This window comes from Boleophthalmus pectinirostris, unplaced genomic scaffold (assembly GCF_026225935.1).
Source record: "Boleophthalmus pectinirostris isolate CB_2022bp ecotype Guang Dong unplaced genomic scaffold, ASM2622593v1 HiC_scaffold_20, whole genome shotgun sequence".
NCBI lineage: Eukaryota > Metazoa > Chordata > Actinopteri > Gobiiformes > Gobiidae > Boleophthalmus > Boleophthalmus pectinirostris.
Window position 1 is genome coordinate 23,286,576 of NW_026571153.1, and position 23,361 is coordinate 23,309,936.

Sequence of the window (23,361 nt, forward strand, 5' to 3'; positions counted from 1 at the left end):
AGCCACTAATATTATTGTCTAAATCTATGAGAGTGCTGTTTGTGACTATTACCCCACTGAATATATTTAAGACAAGGGATTTTTGTCATCACAGCTGGAAAATGTCACCTCAGAGCATTCTGAGAGAGTTATTTAAACAGTACTGGAGTGAGTGAGGACATTAAGAGAGTTCATAAAAAAATAAATTAGCTGCAGTGTACCATGTTTTTAGAAGGGAAACTTTTTTGTTGGCTCAGATGTGAATTTTGACATTGACAAATGAACCAGTAGTCTCTAAATGTAAATACTTTTTTTGAGAACTTAGAAATGAGTTAGATTAATGTTTCATGGTTTAAGTGTCATATAACATACTTCAATACAGTGTGTGACAGAGTTGACAAATCCACAAAGTTAGTAAAGAATGTTTTTCTTAACAAATTTCTATCATTGAATAGATTGTTACATTTTTCATGTCTTTAAATAATATTATCACTTAGGAGTGGTTCACAATAGAGATGTTTTCAACAAGAGTCAAGTCCAGTTCCAAAGGGAAATTGTCTCTACTAAATATTGTGAGTTCTAAGTGACAACTCACATTTATTTATTATGAGCCTGCTATAGATCAATGATGTTGTGACACTAGCACTTTGAGAGGTCAAATGCAAAGTAAAATATGTCAAATCACTAATGTCATATCAGATTTTTTTTTTTTTTGTCAACTTCTGTCAGATCTATGTATTTGGAGTGTGTTTTTGATATTTTTGAAAGAAATTTGACTGTTTCCATTTATTTTATGTGGTTTAAGTCATAAAGGGTATCAGAATCTACGTCCTGGTTTGTGTTTTGTATTTTATAACTTTTAAATAGAGACATGTTTTTGGAAATTGAGATATAACTCAAATGTAAAAGTATACAAGTAAAATATAAAATTACTATGTAAGTCTTCAAATAAACCTTAACATGGACCTTTACTCTTATTATAACATAGATTTAAAGTTAAAAATTATAAAAATATATTTTGTGTGTGTGTCTGACAGTTAAAATGTAATTCAGAATCTTTGCATTTTTGCACAGCTCAGACTTCACTCTACAAAGATATACACCTCTCATAAATGTTGATGAACATTTTTGACAAAAGTCATTTTCAAAACCTGTTTAGTCCCGACTCTCAAGAATCACTGATTTAATCACCGACTGCTGACACATGAAAAACACAAACAACAAGGACACTACAGATACACTCACATTTATCACTGATACAGACTATGGGATCACACTCAGTTGAACCGAATCTTTCTCTCCTCATATAAGATGTTTCTGAGTCTGTTTGTTGATAAAATATGTATTTTTAACATTTTAATGTTTAGTTTTGCTGTGGCTTTCACTTATATTGAGAGAGTAATTTAGTGCTGGTCCCCTTTTAGTTCTTTATCAGTTACTTAATACCTTTGGATTGGTCCATTTATGTCAGAAGGAACAGTTCTGATTTTACTTGGCCTATTGTACACTGCTGTGGACAAAGTTTTATTATGGCCAATGGTCATTGGGGTAAAACTCAGTGTCTCTCACCTCGAACAGTGATGTTTACGGGTTCTGTAGAGCTGCCGTCCCTCTCACACCAGTACACACCAGAGTCCATGGGAAACAGTTCCATTGAACACGAAGAACCTTTTATATCTGCCCCCCATTCAGAACAGGCCTCGTTCTGTTCTGTGCTGGTGTTCCTCTTCAGAGCCCAGGGTCCAATGTCTCCACAGCTCAGAGACACTTTGTCCCATTTGAAGAACTGGGACTGGTCTGGACTCACCCTCAGAGAGACTGTGGAGTAGAACATCCATTACACTGTCAGTCAAAGGTAGATGGAAAAGAAATGGGTGATGCACAAAAGGTAGGAGTAATGATGAGTGGGGCTCGATTTCCCCCCTTAAATTAAAATTCCACTGTTACTGAGAAATAAAAATACCATCCAAAATTCCAAACATCAAAAATTATCATATATATTTTAAAAGGTTCCTTTTTAAAAAAAATTAATTTATAGGCTCTGTTTAAGAAGCGCGGCTTTTGTATCCACATTTAAGTGCTGCAGTTTTGCCTCCGCTTCATCCAAATTACATATTGTAAAACATGGGGATTATGGAGATAATTAATTAATTATAGTTTGTTCTAAATGCACATTCTTCTTTGTTCATTTAATCACTACAATTTGTTTTTAATGCACAAGTGTACACTTTCCAGCTCCCCAACAGCAGCTATAACTGTTTCTCCACTGTGACTGGTTTACACCCTGAGGAAAGCCACACTGCACTGGAACAGAGTGTATTTTATGTCAATAGTAATAAAAGATTAAAAAATTTTCTTAAATAACAGAGTGCCTTGGATTTTTTATTTTTTTTTTATAATTTTTTTTGTCTTATGAAAAATTATATATATATATATATATATATATATATATATATATATATATATACCTCCACATTACACCAAAAAGACAGAGCTCTTATCTTATGAATAGGAGTTAGAGGAGATACTCACAGTCCATGGCAGAGGTGCTGTTCATGTGAGGAGACCTACAGTCAGAGCTCAGACTTTTCTCTACAGGAAGTGACTCTCACTCACTCTAAAGTTTTTAACACTTCAGCTGTTCAGTTTGGGACAATCAATTAAATAAAACCTTTATTTCCCCAAAAGCCTTTTCCTTGAATGTAACACAAGATCATAAGGAAAAACAAGTCCACAAACACATTGATGAAACATTTAAAACAATCCATGAGGAGTTTAGTGCTACAGTTTGTTGAGCAGCTGAATCCTACACAGGACACAGACTGTGATGTGTCTGTGTCTTTGTTTGAGACATCACAACCTTCCCCCAGAGTAAGAGACTGTCTTTAGACTTCAGAGGACAAATGTTTTTAATGTTATTTTCTGGGCGAGATTCACTTGTATTGGGCTCTGTGCACAACTGCAGCAGGTGTGCTCCACTCAGAGGGAGGCTCTGTGCTGTATTTCACTGTTATGTAACATCTGTGGGGCTTTAAAAAGGTCTCACTGTTAAAGGTAACTTTCATTAAAACGTTAAATCAAACATAACAACAAAATTATATTTGTTGTAAAGATAACCTATTTATCTGTGTCAGTGATTTGTCCATTTAAAACAATTCTGATAGGAAATTATTATCATTATTTGAATGACTTGATCTTGATTTTTTTTAAAGGGTCAGAAAAATGTGTTCCAGCATTCTAGATGAATTACAGTGTTTTAAAATTGAATACAGCTTCAACTTTACTTCACAAACTGATGTAAAACTATGATAAATATTTGCCACAGGTACTATCTCACTAAACAAAGTAATAATTCATCCTGTGACTTTATATGAGGGCTCAAAATAACTACAAACTTGAGCTGATTTCAATTAGACAAACCAAAAGACGATTTCAAAATGACTTTTATTTATGTGGTTACAGTAGGTGGAATGCAACTACACACTTGCAAAATGCTTAGAAGATTAAAAATAATAAAGAACATGTGTTCACACAGAACAAAACATATGATAATAATAAGACCATAAGAATGTGTTATAAATAGGATGGAAATACTAATCAAGGAGCAAACATGGACTGTACCTGGTGGGACTAAAGGGACTAAAGCAGGACTCATCTTATGAGAGACTCTCAGGACAGGTCCCAGTTCATTTGATTATTATTTTAATTATTTTTCAAAGGAACCAGGTCTAAAGCAGTACACCAGTTCAGATGCTGAACTGAGCTGAACTCTCTGTAGTTTTTGTTTTAACTTAAATGGTTTTGGACTAATGGATTTGACTTCTGTGTTATAGCAATAACTCACTAAAAAATTACCAAATGACTCAATTTTTTCTAGTTCTTTATATTTGGAAATTATGATTGTTTTTGAATCAGAATAACTCTGTGTCAGTTCCAATACTCAAGGTACAACAGTGTTCCCTGGTTAAACTGATTGAAAAAACACACTCTTATAGCACAAGTCCTGGTTTAGTCCTGGTTCATCCTGCTGTTGGTCTTGGAGTGATGTTTTAGAAGGCAGACAAGTGTTGTCATAGTCTGGTGGGAGGGGGGCACCAGGAATTGTAGTAAATAAGATGAAGGTCTGTCCTGAAGTTTTGACTCAATGGTTGGACCTGTTCTGTTTTACGCTGTGGGAGTTTTGAAGGCTTTGAAGATGCTCCAGAATATAATGCAGACAAAAGCAGAGCTATGAGATACTTCCTTGGAGTACACAGGTTTACCACTAGGGCAACCAGAGAGGGGGACATGGGCTGGGAGCCCTGTGTGGTTAAACATAGGGCAGAAGTTTAAACACAACAGAATCCAGGCCTTTATCAGGATGGCCAAAGCCAACATCCATCCATCCATTTTCTTCCGCTTATCCAGGGCCGGGTCACGGGGGCAGCAGTCTAAGCAGGGACTCCCAGACTTCCTTCACCCCAGACACGTCCTCCAGCTTCCAAAGCCAACATGTTTCGACCAAACAGGTCTTCATCAGGGCTTAGATTAAATGGCAGAAGTTCTCAGACTGTGAAAGACTCAGTGTTTAAGTGGAACAGAGTTCACAGATTACCCTGGTCCAAAGAGGCCCTGGAAATCTTTGGCTGCAGCAAACAAATGGCCCCTGTTTTTGAATAATCTGTAAGAAACTGTGTACAGTTTAAGGATACTTTCTTAACTGAACCCTTTGTCAAATATAATTTAAAAAGAAGACAGAGGTTCCCTATGTAGCTGTCCCAGAGATGAACTGGTTCTGTTCTCTGTGTGATTTAAATGTAGTGGAGGATGACTTTCTTTTAATGTTTTATTATCCACTTCATCATTATTTAAAAAATAATATGTATGAAATGATTCAACAGAAGAAACCTGATTTATTCTGGCTGTCTGAAGGCCAAATGATGCGTTGGTTATTTGAAAATGAGATGAAATTTGTGTAGCAGCTTTTGTGGACAAGGCCTGAACATTGAGACAAAGAACTCTGTACACGGATAGGGGTGATTTACTTATGACTGTTGGATTTTGTGTTCTGAATTTTTAATGGACGTCTTCCTTTATGTATATTGATAATAGTGCCATATAAGCCCATATGGGCTGGGCACATGAGTGCATGACACTTAAATAAAATTTGTTCATATATATATATATATAACTCTGAGTTTCCAAGTCAGAATTCTAAGATGGAAGGGTGTTCCAGATTGAATTTACAACTCAGAAAGTCCTAGGACAATGGGATAGTAGCATTAGTCCTGGTTTACTTGAGACTTGGTTTAGTCCTGGTTTATTTGAGACTTCAGGTCTCAAGGTTCAATCCAGGTTAGTCCGGACTCTGATTTGTGCGTAGGGATTTGGATCTTTTTGTCCTTGCGTTCTTTCTTTGGTCCTCGTAGCTGGATCTGAACAAAAACGTAAAATAAGAAACACCATAAAACCTTCACTTTCAGTTATGTTAATGCACAGGACAATGCACATGTGAAAAACCTTTTATATAAATCTTTTTGTATAACATATGGTGATATATATAATATATATATATATATATATATATATATATATATATATATATATATATATATATATATATATATATATATATATATATATATATATATATATATATATATATATTATTCTTCTTTTTGAGGTCATGATGTTTTTCAGTGTGATTTTTGTCTATGTTCTTATTTTGGCAAATTGAATTTTTCTTCTTTTGCCATGGAAAAAGTTCTACCTGGACAACAGAGGGATTGTTGTGTTTTGATCTCATGTATCTCATGTCCTCATTGTATTCTGGACTTGCACTGTGCAGAAGATGTGTCTTCTGTCAGACTGCTCCAGCTAATCACAGCCCTGCTCCTCAGACCACTGCCCCCTGGTGGTGTAAAAGTACACACACCATCTGCTCTTGGATGAAGAAGGTCATTCACTGTTAGTAGTTTTCTGGTCTTACTTAGTCCATATTGATGTCTGACTTGGTCCATGAGAGTATAACAAACTACTGACAACAATTGATACTGGTAAGATGCTAATTGCATAGGGCACCTTTAATGTAACTATAAATATTGTAAAAAATAGTATGTATCCCCTGTCATTTGGTGTTCAGTAAAGGGAAAGAAATGTCACTGTCAAAATACAACATATTCAACTGAAAAGGCCTCATTTGATAAATCCTCTCATTCATTGCACAGTTTGGGTCCTTCACTTAATTCATTGGTTTAGAGCTGGTGCTCCTTTCAACCTGCAGAGTCTAACACAGGCCTACAGTCTACAACATGTACAAGATAAATGTATACAGTCATGTACATTTCAGCTTTAACATTTCATCTTAAGCAGCAGCATGCAAAAACATGTAAGTCAGTAATTCAGTTATCAATTATGTGTATAGAAGTTACCTTTACTGCCAGCAGAGGGCACACGGACAGAAGTGAAGCAGTTTAAAGGACCCAATTACGCTATTTTCTGATTTATATTGGAGTTGTGTTTTGTTTCATTCACACATGTTTAACACACAAACTTTGCATATTAAGGCTGAGTTCTTCTCTCAAACAGAAATGCACATGTGGTAAAACAGGAAGTGGTCCACTGTGTGTTTAGTCTGGATTTATTACTGGTTTAGTCCTAGTTTAGTCTTGGCTTAGTGCTGGTTCAGTCCTGGTTCAGTCCTAGTATAGTACTGGTTTAGTCCTGGTTAAATTCGGGTTTAGTCTTGGTTTAGTCCTGCAGTCTGTGTTTAGTTCTGATTTAGTCCAGGTCTAGTCCAGGTCTTACCTCTGGTCTGGTTGATGGTGATGGGAGAGTAGCAGATGTCTTCAGTTTTCACAGAGGAGTAAACTGGACTCTCCTCAGTCTCTGAAAGAGGAAAAAAAAGGGGGGAAAAAAGTTTTCTATTGAAATAAATGTCTGTATGGAGAGTCTAAACCAGCAAACAGTTTTCAATATTATATCAGAATAAATATCACTAAAACTTCATTCCACAGTACTGACACCTAAATAATATACTTGATATACTTGATTATCTTTCTAATGTAGCAAAAAGTGACAAAATGTCTCACCTCTTTTTGTGAGTCTGCCTGGGCCTTTACCTGAAACACAAGAGCAATCCTGGTTCAGTTCTGTCCTAGTAGTCCTTCAGTCCCGGTTCAGTCCTGGTTTAGTCCCGGTTTAGTCCTGGTTCAGTAAAATTTTGAAGCCATTTTATGTAACAATTCACTATATTAGTAATTCTATTAATAATTATGTTTTATTTTATTTTTCATTGAAAATTTTGAATGTATGAATATAAATTCTGTGTAGATTAGGTTAGATTAGATTAGAGTCAGTCCACAATAGTCCTCTTTTAGTCCTGGTCTAGTGCTGGTTTAGTCCAGGTCTAGTCCTGGTCTTACCTCTGGTCTTTTTGATGGTGATGGAAGAGTAGCAGACGTCTGCAGTTTTCACAGATGAATAAACCGGATTCTGCTCTTTCTCTGTAAATGTAGAATTTAAGATGTTTTCACATTTTCTAAAGTATTTGCTGTTATTCGATATCAACTTAATTAATGAGTTTCATCTTATATTTTAAAGCCATTTGACCAATCAGAAAATGGAATATTATGTTTTGAATTGTTGAAGTGGAACTAAACATTAAATCTACTTTCCCCCCAGAATACACTGGTCCTGGAATAATAACATATGATAATCCTTAGTTTAGTCGTCACTACAGAGTCAGTTTTTGTTCACAACCAGTACTGTCCCATTCAGCCTCAGCTTGTGTGTCTCCTCTCTCCTCTCCTCCTCTGCTTTTCCACTTCTCAGCTCATCTCTCCCCTTTCTTCTGCTCCTCTCCTCCTCTCCTCAGCTCCTCTCCTCTCTCCTCAGCTCCTCTGCTCCTCTCTCCACTGACCCTCTCTCTGCAACTCTCTTCTCTTTTGCTCTCTCTTCTTCTGCTCTTATCTTCTGTCATCTGCTCCTCTGTCCTCTGCTCCACTCATTTCTGTTCCTCTCCCCTCTGCTTCTCTCTCCTCATCTGTTTTGCTTTTTGACACTCTGCTTCTCTGCCCACTGCTCCTCTCTCCCCTGCTCCTCTTCCTCCTCCTCTTCTTTTTCTTCTGTCCTCCTCTGCTCCTCTTCTCCTCTCTCATCTTCTTCTCTATCCACGCTGCGTCCCTCTGTGGGTGGGACTTCCTCACCCCCCTTTCCTTGACCTAGGTGTTTAGTGAAGATTAACTGCACAGCCCTATTCACCTTATTCGGCCCCGCCCACTTTTGTCTCTAAATGCTCCTAAACCGCTCTTTCTGGTGGTCGCCCTTCTGGTTAAATCATGTCAGTGAAGAATTTGGGAAAAGTTTTTTTTGCTAAAATACCAACAAGAACATGACCAACAAGTCACACTGCACTGATTCTTTAATAGGGGCTTTCAAAACGGCTTTATTGTATGTATTGAACTTATTTGCTGTCAGGATCAGCAGGCCCATGCAAAATACCTCTGGAATAAGGTGAATAGCCTCTTAACTGTTAGATGCAACCGGACAGAAAATTGTTATGAAAAACCACATCCTTTTATCTTGGTAGGAGACAAAAATAGAAAAAATAAACCACAATGTTAGAAATACATATTTTAAAGAGTTGCGCAGATGCAGCACAGTGACCACAATTTGTTCCACTCTTTGAGCTTTTTTCCACCCACCACCCAAAAGGGAAAACTCAAGTGTATGTTTGTTACGTTTTTGTTTGTTTTTTTTTTATAGTATTATGGCTAAAATTATTTGGGTTTAAAAACATGTACATTGTAATCTCTGTCAGTAAAAGAATGTGGTTTGGAGTTCAGACTTTTGGACGAAGAAATAAACAAATAAAATATAATAAGAAAGTTTATAAATGTGTTAAGTTTATTTAAAACCTCTTTCTTGTCTTTGTTCATGAATTTTAAGGTGCACTGCGCAACTTTTATGGTTGAGATTACACCACTGCATGTTATCACTTTGCCTGGGTTAGGGTTGCTGGGAATGTTCCACAGTATGGCATTAAACTTATCTATCAAATATTTATTGAATTACACATTTTTATTGCTAAAAAAATGCATTCTTACTTTATGGCTTGCCTCGCTACTGAGGAGACCTCGCTCGGTTCAAAGACTCAGTTCAATAAAACAGTTCAACTCAGACCTTTGACCAGAGAGGACAGAGCAACAAGGAGACACAGAGCAGCTCTTTATCCTCTCTGCTGGACAAAGAACATTCCAGATAGACAACGCAACAAGAAGTCAAAACTTCCAGTTCTCCCTTCCAAATTTGTGCACATCTTTTGATGTGTTTTTATCCAAATTACTATAGCTAATCTGTCCATATTGGTAGTCAATGGCCTTTTGGTTTAATTGGCCTTCATTTGGGACCAGTGCTGTTCAGACCTCAGGGACACTGGGAAGGTATCTTTTGTTCCTCTTTAAACAGAGGATACAGCGTTCCTTCAGCCTGACGCTGCCTGAGCCTGGAGTCATTGATTAGATCACGTGGCCTCCCTTCGTCTCAGCTCGCTTGATTCTTCAGACCTGGAGACTAGTGATTATTTCAAAGATTTTCTGCCCCAAAAGCTTTACTGAACAGGACAGCTGTAAGAGAGAGACAGATATGTGGTGAGTGCCTCACACCACAGTCCTCCCCCCTCAGAGCGCCCCCTGGCTGTGGCTCTGATTTGCCACCTGCTGGTGCTGTGTCCCTATGTGCTGTCCACTGTTATCATGGTCTCTCTCTGCAGACACATGCAAACAGGTGAGGGGCCTTGTCTGTGGAAAACTCCACTACTGCTGCAGTCAGTTTAGTAATAAAAATGTACATACATGTATCTATATAGATTTTATATTTTACACTGAAAGACATTCCTTCACATTATTGATTCACTCCACTCTCGGTGGTGCTACCTGTTTGTCTCCATGGATGGAGATGTCTTTGTGTGGAAATGTTCAACATTGTGGCATTAAAATGATTTTGTATTTATTCAAATTAATGCAGGTATTTTTATTTTTAGAGCCACATTTGCTACATGTGTCTCTTCTTGGTTTTTTTTATTTATTTACAAATACAGTGTGCAGTGGTCTGATTTTTGACACAAACTGCTGCTTTTATAATATTCTTTAAGGAGAATAGGTTAAATGTACAAATTTACAACAAAAAAACTATTATTTTTATTTGTTTGATTTATTGATTGGGGACAAGTATGTACTTTAAACAGTACAGTATTATAGCAGCCTTGAGTATTCCATTAGTATTTCACCATCTCATAATTGTAAAGTTATTCTTTTTGGTCTCTGCAGAGGAGGCCCCTCCCCCTGTGACGCGGGATTATGACATCACAGCGATTGCCACTGAGCATGACTTTTGATGCAGCAGCCTCCTGTGCACCTCTGATTCTTTGTTTATTTTATGTTGGGCACAAAGCAGAATGACCTGTTGATCTGGTTTTGGTTTGTGAGTTGGAGGCGATGCTCCTTCTGTTTGCTCTGCACAGAGTCACTATAAAATCATTTGAATATTGTCAAACACAGCGGTCCTTTCCCCAGTCCTGGTCCTGGTCCTGGTTTAGTTTTTTGGTCTTTTCAATAATGGTTATCCTGCTTCTTCTGAGCATGTTTGAAGCTCTAATCTGTGATTTAAATTCAGCATTCAGATGATCTAATTGTTAAAGTGCACTATGTAACATTTCTGAGAGTGTCAGCCATCTGTTTGTCCCTATGGAGATATTATTGCTTTGCCTGGAATGTTCCACAATGTGGCATAATCACCATGTAAGCAAGTAGAGTATGGCACAAGGCCCAGTACAGTTAGATCTGTGGAGAAATCAAAACGACCACAGTGACAAAAGAGATATAATTTTAATGCCATACTCTCGAACATTTCATATTTCATCATTTACTTGGAGACAACCAGATGATGCGCCAACACACCACAAAAGTTACATGAGGTTTCTTTAAGTTATGGGGTCATATAATTCCAGCTATGTGTGTGCCTTTTTCACTGTAATGACATTTTGGCAGATTTGAACCTGCCCCAGTTTCACTGTTGGCCTCAGTCCAAACTCATGCCTCATTCTTAAGACCAGGTCTTAGTATACAAGCACATTTCACAACTTTCATGGACCAAGTGAGAGTAAGAATTCCAATCTGACTTCCTGTTTGTGAATGAAATAAAAAACAGTTTTAAATTTGATGCAGCCAGCACACAGCTGTCAGATACTGTCACTAGGAATTACCATAACAAATGTATGAGGACGCGAATTTAACTACTAGAACAAAGACTGGATAGAGCCTCTTTAGGTTCTGATTTAGTCCTGGTTTAGTTCTGATTTATTACTGGTTTGTTCTTGGTTTAGTCCTGGTTTAGTCCTGGTTTAATTCCTGTCTTTACCATGAGCTGGTAAAGTCCAATACGAAAACACGAGACAAAACATGCACGCTGTAGCCATGTTCAGACTACAGCCGTGTTCAAACTACAGCTGTGTTCAAACTAAAGCCGGCTACAGGAAGAATATCCTCAGACAACACCCCCACAATTCCAACCAATCACAGCCAAGAGGGGCGGGGCTTTTACATTTGCTCTGTGTCTGATTCCTTCCTCTGTGCTTGAGCAAAAAATATCTTGCCCCAGTACAGACATATATGTACTGGGACAAATATGCAGAGTATGAGGTCAAAATAAGTCTGTTGTGTTCTGTCTGCATCTAATTACAAAGCATTTTATTGACCGATAATCAGGAAGTGCGCGTTTGGAGACTAGGTGTTTTGCCATCTTTACAGCAGCTCTCTGCTCTGGTTTCTGAAAGTTGTGAAAAGTGCTTTTAAATTCATTGTGGTGAGTAATTAGTATGCTCAGAATGCAAGTAAATGCTCATTTTTTAAAACAGCTTAAAAACAGTATAAATCAGGTACAACACCTTCATGTTAAAACTGCACTGTGTAACTTTTCTGGTGGAAGGTATCTGCTTCTCTCCATGAAGGTGCCGCCTGGAATGTTCCACGGTATGGCATTACATTTGTTTATGTATATCACAGGTGTCAAACATACGGCCCGGGGGCCAGATGCAGCCCTCCAAGACCTTTAATCTGGCCCCTATATGATTTTCTACTAAAATATTTTTATTATATTTTCTATTAAAATATTGTTAATTTTCTGTGGTGTTTATCATATCAGCGTCTCCAGTGTCTCTGTGCGTGGCCCCTCCCACCAGAGCAGCACAAAGGACGATCGTTTTGACTGTTGACCGTGACACCCTCATCAGCAAAATGTCCAACATGAAAAAAGTGGAGCCGAGTGCAGGATTTTACAACAAAAATTGACTCATTCCTATTTCCATACAAGTTCATGTTAAAACATTGTGTTGAAATTGTATTTTTCTTAAAGTTTCAGTTTGTTCATAATATTATAATATTTTGTAAAAGAAAGAATTAATCAATTAAAACAGATTTCTGTAATAGATTTGTGTTTCTTAAATAGATGAGAAAATAGTGTAATACAGATCCTTTAAAGTTGACTGCATACTAATCCATACTGTACCTTTGCTGTTTGAGCCTCTGATAGGTTCATAGACATTAACATCACCTGCAGATAATGTTTAAAAAAGTTAAATTATTACAACAGTTGTATAAAGTTGAATTTGAATTGTTTGTTTAGTTGAACTGACTGTGAAGAAGAGATGAATACAACTGCTGCTGATTGTCGGCAGGTGAATCCTCCGGGTCATTTTCAGCGTCACTTAAACATCAAGATTATGTTTACACGACAAGTCACGAGTTTGGACACACCTTCTCATTCACTGTATGTTTTTTTGTTTACTTCTTTCTATATTTTCTACATATAGAAGACATCAAATATATGATACAAACATGATATATGGAATTGGAGGAAAGGAAAAAAGTGTTTTAACTCAATTAAATATGTTTTTCATCATCACTATTATTTTTATATATATATAGCACTTTTGTAAACACTCAAAGACGCTATACAGAGAATACAATTAAAAAGAGTATTCTATTCAAATCCTCAAAGTATCCATCCTTTACTTTGTTGACAAACCCCTGGCCTTCTCTCAGTGATCTTCTTGATGGTCTCCTGAAATGGTTTTCACTTCAAGCTGTGTCATATCAAGGTCAAGAAATGCTAAAAATGCAAAGCAGTGATCAAAGAAAAGGGTGGCTATTTTTAAAAATCTAAAACAAGTTTGGAGTTACTTTGAGTTTATTTTTTGTTTCCTCCATTCTGTATGTGAGAATCTACAGGTGAATAATCATAGAAATAAGGAAACATGAATGAAAAAGTGTGTCCAAACTTTTGATTGGTAGTCTAAATAAAACTCTTTATGATACAAACCACTAACTTAAAATGATCTGAATAAGACCCACCTGTTCTGGCATCTTTCTGTAAAAAATAAAAAGATACTGAAAAACACTGAAACGTTCTTCTTGTGATTTAGTGCTGAAATCTTACCTGTAGTTTTTTTTGTACCAACAGACGACTATCAGGGTGAGAAGAATGACAGCACACACCAGGCCAGCAATAATAATAGGCCCATTAGAATTGACTAAAAAGACAAAAAGTGAGTATTGTTTTACCTGGAAGTCTAAGATATTTTTCCATATATACACTAACAACCATTATATTTACATGAGTAACTTTTTTAAAGAAATTGTACTGTTCAGAGTGCTTTAACGTCTAGCAGCATACTTTGACTCCTAACTGAGTAATATTTTTTGTTGAAATAACTGTACTTTGAATGAATGAAATGTTTCTCTGCCCACTGAGAGTAATTTGTCTCATTTTGAGTCTATCCTTTGAAAATAACAGAATTTGTGCAATATTTAATATTTTGTTCATACAATTAGGTTAACTTCAAATTATAAATTAGATATTATGTCCAGACAGTTGATCTACTTTCGAGTAGTATTTTTCCTAAATACTTTCTTGAACCACTACTTTGTACTTCTACCTGAGTTGAATGTTATTGTGAAGCAACGTTACTCTTACATGACTACATTTTTAGCTACTGTATCCACCTCTGGTAACAACTACTACAACAACAACTACTACTACAACTACTACTAACCTGTATCATTGCCTTTGGTTGATTGGCAGTTGATGCTCTTGCTCTCTGACACCTCACTGACCATATTAGAAACAGTACATATAACGGTAATGGTGCCATCTTGTGATGGAAGAGGGTACTCCAGCATGGGTCCATTGTAGTTCCTGTTGTTCACTGTCCACCTGTAGCTCACGTCTTTGTGAAATTCTGAGCTGCACTGTGTCAGAACTACACAGGAGCTGTTTGTGGTTTGGGTGATGTTGATGACAGTCACAGTGGGTGTCGACGTCAGGACTTCTGCAAAATTCAAAATATTTACAGTTAGAGTGATTATGTATCTATAACCTGCTGTCAACTGTCTGATATTTAAATATAGATTTATTTGAGCACAACTTGGCTAATTCACAATGAATGGAGCAGGAAGTGCGACTGCAGTTTTGAGAGACGTGGAACTAGCCAGGCAGCCGGGGCCTATTACTGCCAAATATCATATACAAAACAAAATGGAGTCAAAATGAACCAAATAGTCACAATTATTATAATGAAATACAACATTTTTTTTTCCAAACAATAAAACAGGCCAAAAACAAAAAGCTATTAAAATATACAATATCTATAGAAAATACTTACAACAATATCACTCTCCACTACATTTCATGTTACAATTTATCTTATTTGGTTAAGTATGCAGGAGTTTTTGTTTTGTTTTTTGTTTTTATGCTCTCTTGTGTAGTTGACTCCATATCACCCCAGGTATCATATGTGTTATTTATGTGATTTTGTGGGTCTTTGATGTCCCTGTATTTGAACATGTTGAATAAAAAAAAGGCAAAACAAAAAACAAAAAAACAAACAAAAACAAAACAACCAACAACAACAACAACAAAAAATCCACTAGGACAACATTTTTAAACAGGGTCATTTACAGTAGTTTATGACTCAGTTTCAAGAACAGGACCATGGCCATTTAAAATAAAGAGGAAATAAATCCACTTTCTCGGCTAAACTGTGTATCATAGACTGTATTTGGTGTTATCTGTTCCTTGGGATTTTTAGCAACTTAAGTGCCAACTAAATAAATTTGCAACTTTCTGTTCGAAAATGGCTGCAGGGGCAGAGTTTGTGGATACCTGTTTGACCAATCACAGTGCTCCTTATACCTCCAAACCCCACCCCTCCTCATCCTAGTCACTCTCCCCTGCCCCAGTTTAGCAGCTCTATTAGAAATGTGGTTGTGGGCGGAGTCCCTCTGTAAAGAGACGCAAAACTGACTTTTGTGAGTCGTGGTATAACTGGAGTTGTGTTTTATTTCATTTACATGTTTTAGTAAACCTTTATCATTAGTCTGTCTACAGATCCAAAACTCAAAATGCTCTGTTCCACTTCCACCCTATGATGTCACGTAGTGGTAGTTTTCAAGTTAACAGCTTTAACCTTTCTACTTTTTTGTTCAGTAAAGATTGGCAATTCCAGGGCTGAAATTATCCAGATGATTCTAGTGAAGGGGTATGAAGTTTAAAAACACAGTGGAGCCCTTCCTGTATTACCGCATGACATCACAAGGTGCAATAGAGTGTTTTCTGTTTAAGAGAAGAATTCTGCCTGAAAAATGCAGGATTTTGTAAAAACTAAACTCCAGGTACGTTTGTGTTGAGGAAACAACAGTAGATCAGAAAACAGTGTAATATGGGTCCTTTAAGTATTACAGTAATTTGTAATAGGTCATATGAATAAACATAGCTGTAGTCTCACCTTGTACCACTAGTTTGATGCAGTATGTACGGGTCTTTGTCCTGATGTTCCCTGTGAGATAAAAGTAAAAAATCCCCAGAGTCTGTGGTCTTCAGCTCTTTTAATGTTAAACTGTAATTTGTTTTGTCCATTGTCTCTCGGCCAGAAAACTGATGTCCAGTAATATCTGCTTTTGAGTCTGCAATTTTTTTTTCATTATATTTCCACTGCGCCTTAGTGATTGTTTCTTTGATTGGTCCTGGAGACAGCACAATGTTTCCTCCCTCTCGTCCATACTCTGTTTGACAACTGGAAACCTCAAGAGCTGAAACAAATCAAATGAAATGGGGGTCAAAAAGTCTTAGTATTTTAGAATAAAAATACATTAGCCACAGAAGAAAAATATATGCAAATAATATGCCAAATACAATGCTTTTCTAATATAATGTATAATATAGCTGTGATTAAAAAAAAGAAAAAAAAGAGGAAAATATGAAGTCAAGCACAATTTTGAAACAGCTCAATCAAAACAAAGAAGGAAGTAAAAAATTGTTAAAAGAGGATCCATGCAGAAGTAACTAAGCCAAGAACTATGCTCAAGTAAAAGGAATGTTACTTCAGAATAATATGTCTTAAGTAGAAGTACAAAGTATTTGGGAAAAGTACTATTGAAGTAACTGTAGGGACATAAGCTCTGATTTATAATTTGGAATTGAAAATGACAGATTTTGTGCATTATTTAAAGCACAAACACAAACATGAGAAAAACTAAATCATATCTGAAGGAGCGGTGCAAGAAACATAAATGTTCATAAATCATTTTATATTGTCAAGATAAAGCTTTTGTCACGTACTCACAGTGGGAAGAGGAACCACAACTATTACTTCATTTAAAATATTGCTCAAGTAGAAGTAAAAAATATTCTGCTAGAAAAGTGCAAATTCTTACTCAAGTAAATGTACAACTGATCTCTGCTACTATCCCATTATTTTCTACAAAGTGAAATTTGCTATTTAAAGGTGCATTGTGTAACTTTTCTTGGGCTTGAGTACGACATTAAACTTATCTGTCTGCACGGATGCAAACAGGCCAAGGTACAGATCATATCAGTGGAGATGCGAGCTCATTTACACAAGAATTTCTGAACATTAAAATCACTTCAAGGCTGAATAGAGTTTTAATGCCATACTGTGGAACATATCAAACAACGCAACAGCAGTACCCTCCACCAGAAAAGTTACACAATGCACCTTTAAGCGGCTTATGTTTAACTAAGTTAATATTTTTTAAAAGATAACATACTGTGACTCGGGACTCCAAGAAGCAACAGAGGTTTAAGTGTGAAGAAAACACAGAACAAAATGGGACGATCTGTGAACATGTCTGAATCTACTTCTTTCCTCGTGTGACCCTGTGAGAGACAAGTGCAGGACAGTGACAAATGACCGTCCTATTATTTAACAAGAGAAGTACAACCCAGTGTGTTAATATGTGTACAAAACCCTCATCCTGTAGTTTAATAGCAGACTCACATACCTTAAACAGCCTATATTACTGTATTATTTTCTGATCTGTGTTATAATATGGCAAAGTTATAATATTGTTTCCTCATCAAAAACATACCCAGAGTTGTGTTTTGTCAGTGTAAATATTAGAATTACTTTCACACTAACCTTCTACATAATCTAAAATGACACAAATATTTTTTGTTCAGTAAAAATGATAAATTATCCAAATGATTTTAGTGTGTATGAAGTTTAAAAACACAGTGCAGCACTTACTGTTTTACAAGATACAGACACATATCTCATCCAGTATCCAGTGTGAGGTATGTGCAAGAACAGCACATTCACATCACTTTAAAGGCCTTATACTAGTATTAAAGTATTTTCTGATCTGTGTTATAATATGGCAAAGTTATCATATTGTTTCCTCATCAAAAACATACCCAGAGTTGTGTTTTGTCAGTGTAAATGTTAGAATTACTTTCATACTAACCTTCTACATAATCTAAAATGACACAAAAGAGAATATCACAAATTCAAAACAAAAATGAGTTGAGATGAAGGGAGCATTCTGACCAGACGATGGCGCTGTGTGACAGTAAACAGTACAAAAGTGTGATCAACTTTTAAATAGACTTTATTAAACAAGAAAACAAGTGCAAACTGGGTACATTTACAACTGTCTGGTCAAAAACACCTACATCTAGTTTTCCAGTAGTTTTCAAGTGAACAGTTACCTTTTACTTTTTGCTTAGTAATGATTGGTAAATCCAGGGCTGAAATTATCCAAATGATTCTAGTGTGTATGAAGTTTACAAAATGCAGTGGAGCACTTCCTGTATTACCAGATACAGACACATATCTCATCCAGTATCCAGTGTGAGGTATGTGCAAGAACAAAACCACATCCTGTAGTTTAAAAGCACATTCACATCACTTTAAAGGCATTATACTAGTATTAAAGTATTTTCTGATCTGTGTTATAATAAGGCAAAATTGTTTCCTCATCAAAAACATACTCAGAGTTGTGTTTTGTCAGTGTAAATGTAAGAATTGCTTTCATACATAATCTAAAACGACCACAAATTCAAAGCAAAAAAATGAGTTGTGATGAAGGGAGCAATCTGACCAGAAGATGGCGCTGTGTGACAATAACAGTACAAAAGCATGATAAACTTTATAAATACTTTATTGTACAAGGAAGCAAGTGCAAACTATGTTGAATGAAAAAATATAAAAATTATATAAGCTGATCATCAGAAGTCTTACATTCACATGTTATAATTTTTACATGAGCTGATTTTATTTCTTTTAGAGACACTTCAGAGTTTTATTTTTTAAAGAATATTGCATAGAAAAGTAAATTAGCATTTTTGTTCATTATAATTAACACTACAAAAATGTTATTTGTCATTTGTCAAATGCTTGTCTCTATGGAGATGCTATTGCTTTGTCTGACATGTTTCACAGTAATGGCATTAAACCTTTCTTCATGGACACCAAACCAGACCAAGTTACAGGTCAGATCTGTGAAGAGGTGACCTCTCACAGCCAGAATGTGTTTGTTTGGTTGTTTTTTAGGTATTTTTGAGCTATGAAACCATCTGTAATTTAATAAATGTAAGGTAGAACTGTTTAATATCATAATGTGGAACAATCCAGACAAAGCAATGACATATCCATAGAAACAAGTAGGTGACTGGCCCCCAACCAAAAAGTTACATAGTGCACCTTTAATATCTGAAATGCTCAATGTAATAAAATGTCTGTCAGTAAAGCTTCAAGCATATAAGTTTGGTCAGCAAAAAACAAAAAAACAATTGGATCTAGATGGATATTTTAGATGTTTAGTTCTGATTTAGTTCTAGTTTAGTTTCGATGTAATCGCAGTTCAGTCCTGATTTGTTCTGGTTTAGTCCTGATATAGACCTGGTCAGTCCTGTTTTAGTTCCGGTATAGTCCTTGTTTAGTCATGGTTTAGTCCTGATTAAGTCTTGCAGTAAATAAGGGTGAAGTCCTGGTTTGGTTAGGCCGGACTCTGATCTCTGTGCCGGTTCTTGCATCGCTGTGTCTCTGCATCCTCTCCTCAGCTCTGGCAGCTGGATCTAAAAAACAGAAATAATCATATAACATCAAGAATATTCCAAATTAAACACATTTTAAGTTATTACATTATACATTACTTATAAATGACTCTGGTCAATTGGTATAAAAAATACTTCTATATCAGGCATTTTTATGGCATTTAATTTATTTATTGAATTAGGGGAGTTTTTGTTGTTTCACAAAGATCACAAAGTTTATTTGTATTGGAAAATTCATATTCTATACTAGAAAACATAACATGGACCTAACACAATAAGATTAAAAAGATGCATAAAAAAGTATTGGAACTTTGCAACTGTTTGGATTTTAGTTTTGTACAAATATGACACTAGCTCTGTTATAGTTACATTCTGGTTCAGTCCTGGTGTGGTCCTGGTCTGATCCTCGTCTAGTCCTGGTCTAGTCCTGGTCTAGTCCTGGTGTAGTCCTGGTCTAGTCCTGGTCTAGTCCTGGTCCTGTCCCTGGTCTAGTCCTGGTCTAGTCCTGGTGCAGTCCTGGTGTAGTCCTGGTGTAGTTCTGGTCTAGTCCTGGTCTAGTCTGGTCTAGTCCTGTCTAGTCTAGTCTTGGTCTAGTCCTCTAGTCTTGGTCTAGTCCTGGTCTAGTCTTGGTCTAGTCCTGGTCTAGTCATGGTCTGGTACTGGTCTGATAGTGGTCTACTCCTGGCTTGGTTTTGGTGTAATCCTGGCCTAGTCCTGGTTTGATCCTGCTCTAGTCCTGGTCTAGTCCTGGTCTAATCCTGGTCTAGTCCTGGTCTGATCCTGCTCTAGTCCTGGTCTAGTCACGGTCTGGTACTGGTCTGATAGGGGTCCAGTCCTGGCTTGGTTTTGGTGTGGTACTGATCTCTACTCTGTCTAGTCCTGGTCTAGCCCTGGTCTAGTCCTGGTCTAGTCCTGGTCTACTCTTGGTCTAGTCCTGGTCTAGTGTTGTCTAGTCCTGGCTAGTCATGGTCTGGTACTGGTCTGATAGTGGTCTACTCCTGGCTTGGTTTTGGTGTGGTACTGATCTCTAATCCTGGCCTAGTCCTGGTTTGATCCTGCTCTAGTCCTGGTCTAGTCCTGGTCTAGTCACGGTCTGGTACTGGTCTGATAGGGGTCTAGTCCTGGCTTGGTTTTGGTGTGGTACTGATCTCTACTCCTGGTCTACTCCTGGTCTAGCCCTGGTCTAGCCCTGGTCTAGTCCTGGTCTAGTCCTAATCCTGTCTAGTCCTGGTCTGATCCTGCTCTAGTCCTGGTCTAGTCCTGGTCTAGTCCTGGTCTGTCCTGGTCTAGTCCTGGTCTAATCCTGTCCTGTCGGTCCTGGTCTCCTGGTCTAGTCCTGGTCTAGTCCTGGTCTGTCTGTCCTGGTCTAGTCCTGGTCTAGGGTCTTACTTTGGTCTGGCTGATGGTGATGGTGGAGTAGCAGACAGTGGTATACAAAGAGCTCTCATCAAAATCTGAAAAATCAAGAATTGAATTTGTAAATATTAAAATACAAGTCCATGTTTGTAGTATTTCAGATGTAAAGTGCAGATGTTCCTTTTTTTCTCAGATGGAGCAGAAGATCACAGGATCAAACCTCACTCGGCTTTGATGACATGTTTTATTTTTTATTTTACATTTCACATGTTAAGAGTGAGATCATAAAAGTGGGTGTTAAGAGGACATTCAAGTTAGTTTCAGGGTGCTATATGAGTGACGTGAATAGTGGTATATGCCTACATGTTCCTATAGCACTTCATGCACGTTGCAGGAAAGAAAACCACAGTGTCAAAGTCTCAAGCACGAAGTGAACGGTCAGTGAGATGTGAAACAATCAGAAAAAAAAAAAAACACAATTTCAAACTGGTTTTACACAGAGTAGCACAGACACACGCAGCAGTGACATTTATAAACCACAGCCTGTTCTGCTGTCACCTGGGCTCAGCCTGTGTGGTCACTGACTAACAATAGTAAGTGATATGATGCTTATGTTTTGCTCTTTATGAAGTATTTTATCTTGTGAGGAAAATATTTTATGTCTTGTATTTATGTAAATTAAATGTTCTTTTTATTGTTCATATTTTTGCTGATAAAGACTCAAGTAGCAATTCTCAACCTCAGAGCTCCAAAACCAGACTTTGAAAAACTCACCGTCCAAGGAACACATCTGTGCATTTCCCATAAAGCAACACCTGAAATTGAAGTTTACAAAGTCAGTGATGATTTGAGCTGCCATGTTATCTGCTGGTTTTTGGTCCACTGTGTTTTCTGAAGTCCACAGTCAACGCAACCATCTACCAGGACATTTTAAAGCATTACAAGCTTCTTTATTCTTACAAGCTTTATGGAGATGCTAATTTCATTTTCCTGTAGGACTTGGCACCTGCCCACACAGCCAAAGGTGACCACTGATCATGGTGTTACTGTGTTTGATTGGCCTGAAAACTCACCTGACCTGAATCTCATGGAGAATTTCTGGGATATTGTCAAGAGAAAGATGAGAGACACAAAAGATAACAATGCAGATGAGCTGAAGGCCACTATCAAAGCAACCTGAGCTTCCATTACACCTGAGCAGTGCCACAGGGAGACCTCCTCCATGCCACAGAGCATTGATACAGCAATTCATGCCAAAATCCCAACTGAATACTGAGTGTACAGAAATGAACATACAGTACTTTCCAGAAGCATTTTTTAAATTGATCTTGTTAAAATTTTCTGAGACACTGAATTTTGTCTGTAAGTCATAATCATCAAAATGTCAAGATATAGAGGCTTGAAAGCTGCACTCTATGCATCACAAGTCTATATAATATCTGGGTTTAACTTTCTGAAGTGAGTGGCAAAAAATATTGAACTTTTTCATAATATTCACATTTTTTGAGATGTACTAAGTAAGTAAGTAAGTAAGTCTTTATTTATATCATGCTTTTCACAGACATTTTGTCACAAAGATGCTTTACAGAGCATCATTCATTCACTCTACACCTGGTGATGGTAAGCTACTATTGAAGCCACAGCTGCCCTGGGGCAGACTGAAGAGCAGCTGCCATGCCAATCAGTGCCATCAGTCCCTCTGACCACCACTATCACTCATGTACACACCACTTCCATACTAGGCAATGTGGATGAAGTGTCTTGCCTAAGGACAAAATGACAGTTTTGTGATGGTGCCCCACTGTGGCACCTGATTTTCCAAGTGGTCTCCCATCCAAGTACTAACCAGGCCCAACTGACAGGATCAGGCTTTGACAAGCCAGTATGGCCACTAGTACTAGTATATTTTAGCACAACTGAAATAAAAAATACATTTCATGTTGACTAAAACTATCCTGAATTTACAGCTGACAAATTGAGCATGGTATTTACATTTTAAGTAGTTAAAGTAATAATTGTGTTTCAAAAGATTAAGTTTTATATCTTATGATCAGTAGAATTCATACCTGTGCGTCTGATCGTCCTCCTCTGCTGCTGGGGTAATATGTGGCTGTTTAATCCATTCTCCTCTGGAAAGGTTTCCAAACACCAACAAAGAAATGATTGTGAATGATGAGATATTAAGAATGATTCAGACTTTGAAACTACATAAAAGAAAAAATGAGAGAGAAAATGAGTAATCCTTCATTGGTCCAGGAGTGGTTGAGTGTACAGAAGGTTTTAGAAGTGGTCTGGAGAAGCCATTTTCATCACATGATAAGAGAGAATCACAGAGACCATGAACTGAGATGAAAGAGCATTCCTCCTTTCACACACATGGGGCAGCCTTCTCCAGGACCAGAGGGCGAAAGAGGCATGGGGCAGTCTGAGCGACCTGCCAGGTCTGTCAGGCTGACCACGCCTACAGGAAGTAACAACAGCTAATATATGACACGTTACTATGGTGACAGTTCGCAGCAGCTCAATCATGCTGACAAGGTAAACACATCTCACTAATAAAATTGTCTGAGCTTGAGTAGAGGTTAACTATCATAACTGAAGACAAGGGGGAAGAAAAACTAGAGACACTGACCTGTG

The 23,361-nt window shown here is 37.2% G+C and overlaps 1 protein-coding gene and 1 long non-coding RNA gene across 2 annotated transcripts in view; one reads left to right on the forward strand and one right to left on the reverse strand.

The window, feature by feature from the left end:
• Positions 1 to 23,361, forward strand: part of LOC129409736 (uncharacterized) — a 100,471-nt gene that overhangs the window by 35,864 nt on the left and 41,246 nt on the right. The window lies entirely within an intron of this gene.
• LOC129409740 (uncharacterized) lies at positions 13,460 to 15,826 on the reverse strand. The gene is made up of 3 exons (XR_008632533.1): positions 15,800 to 15,826; positions 14,069 to 14,344; positions 13,460 to 13,546 (listed from the first exon to the last, which is right to left on the reverse strand). It is a non-coding gene; the product is annotated as an uncharacterized LOC129409740 (long non-coding RNA).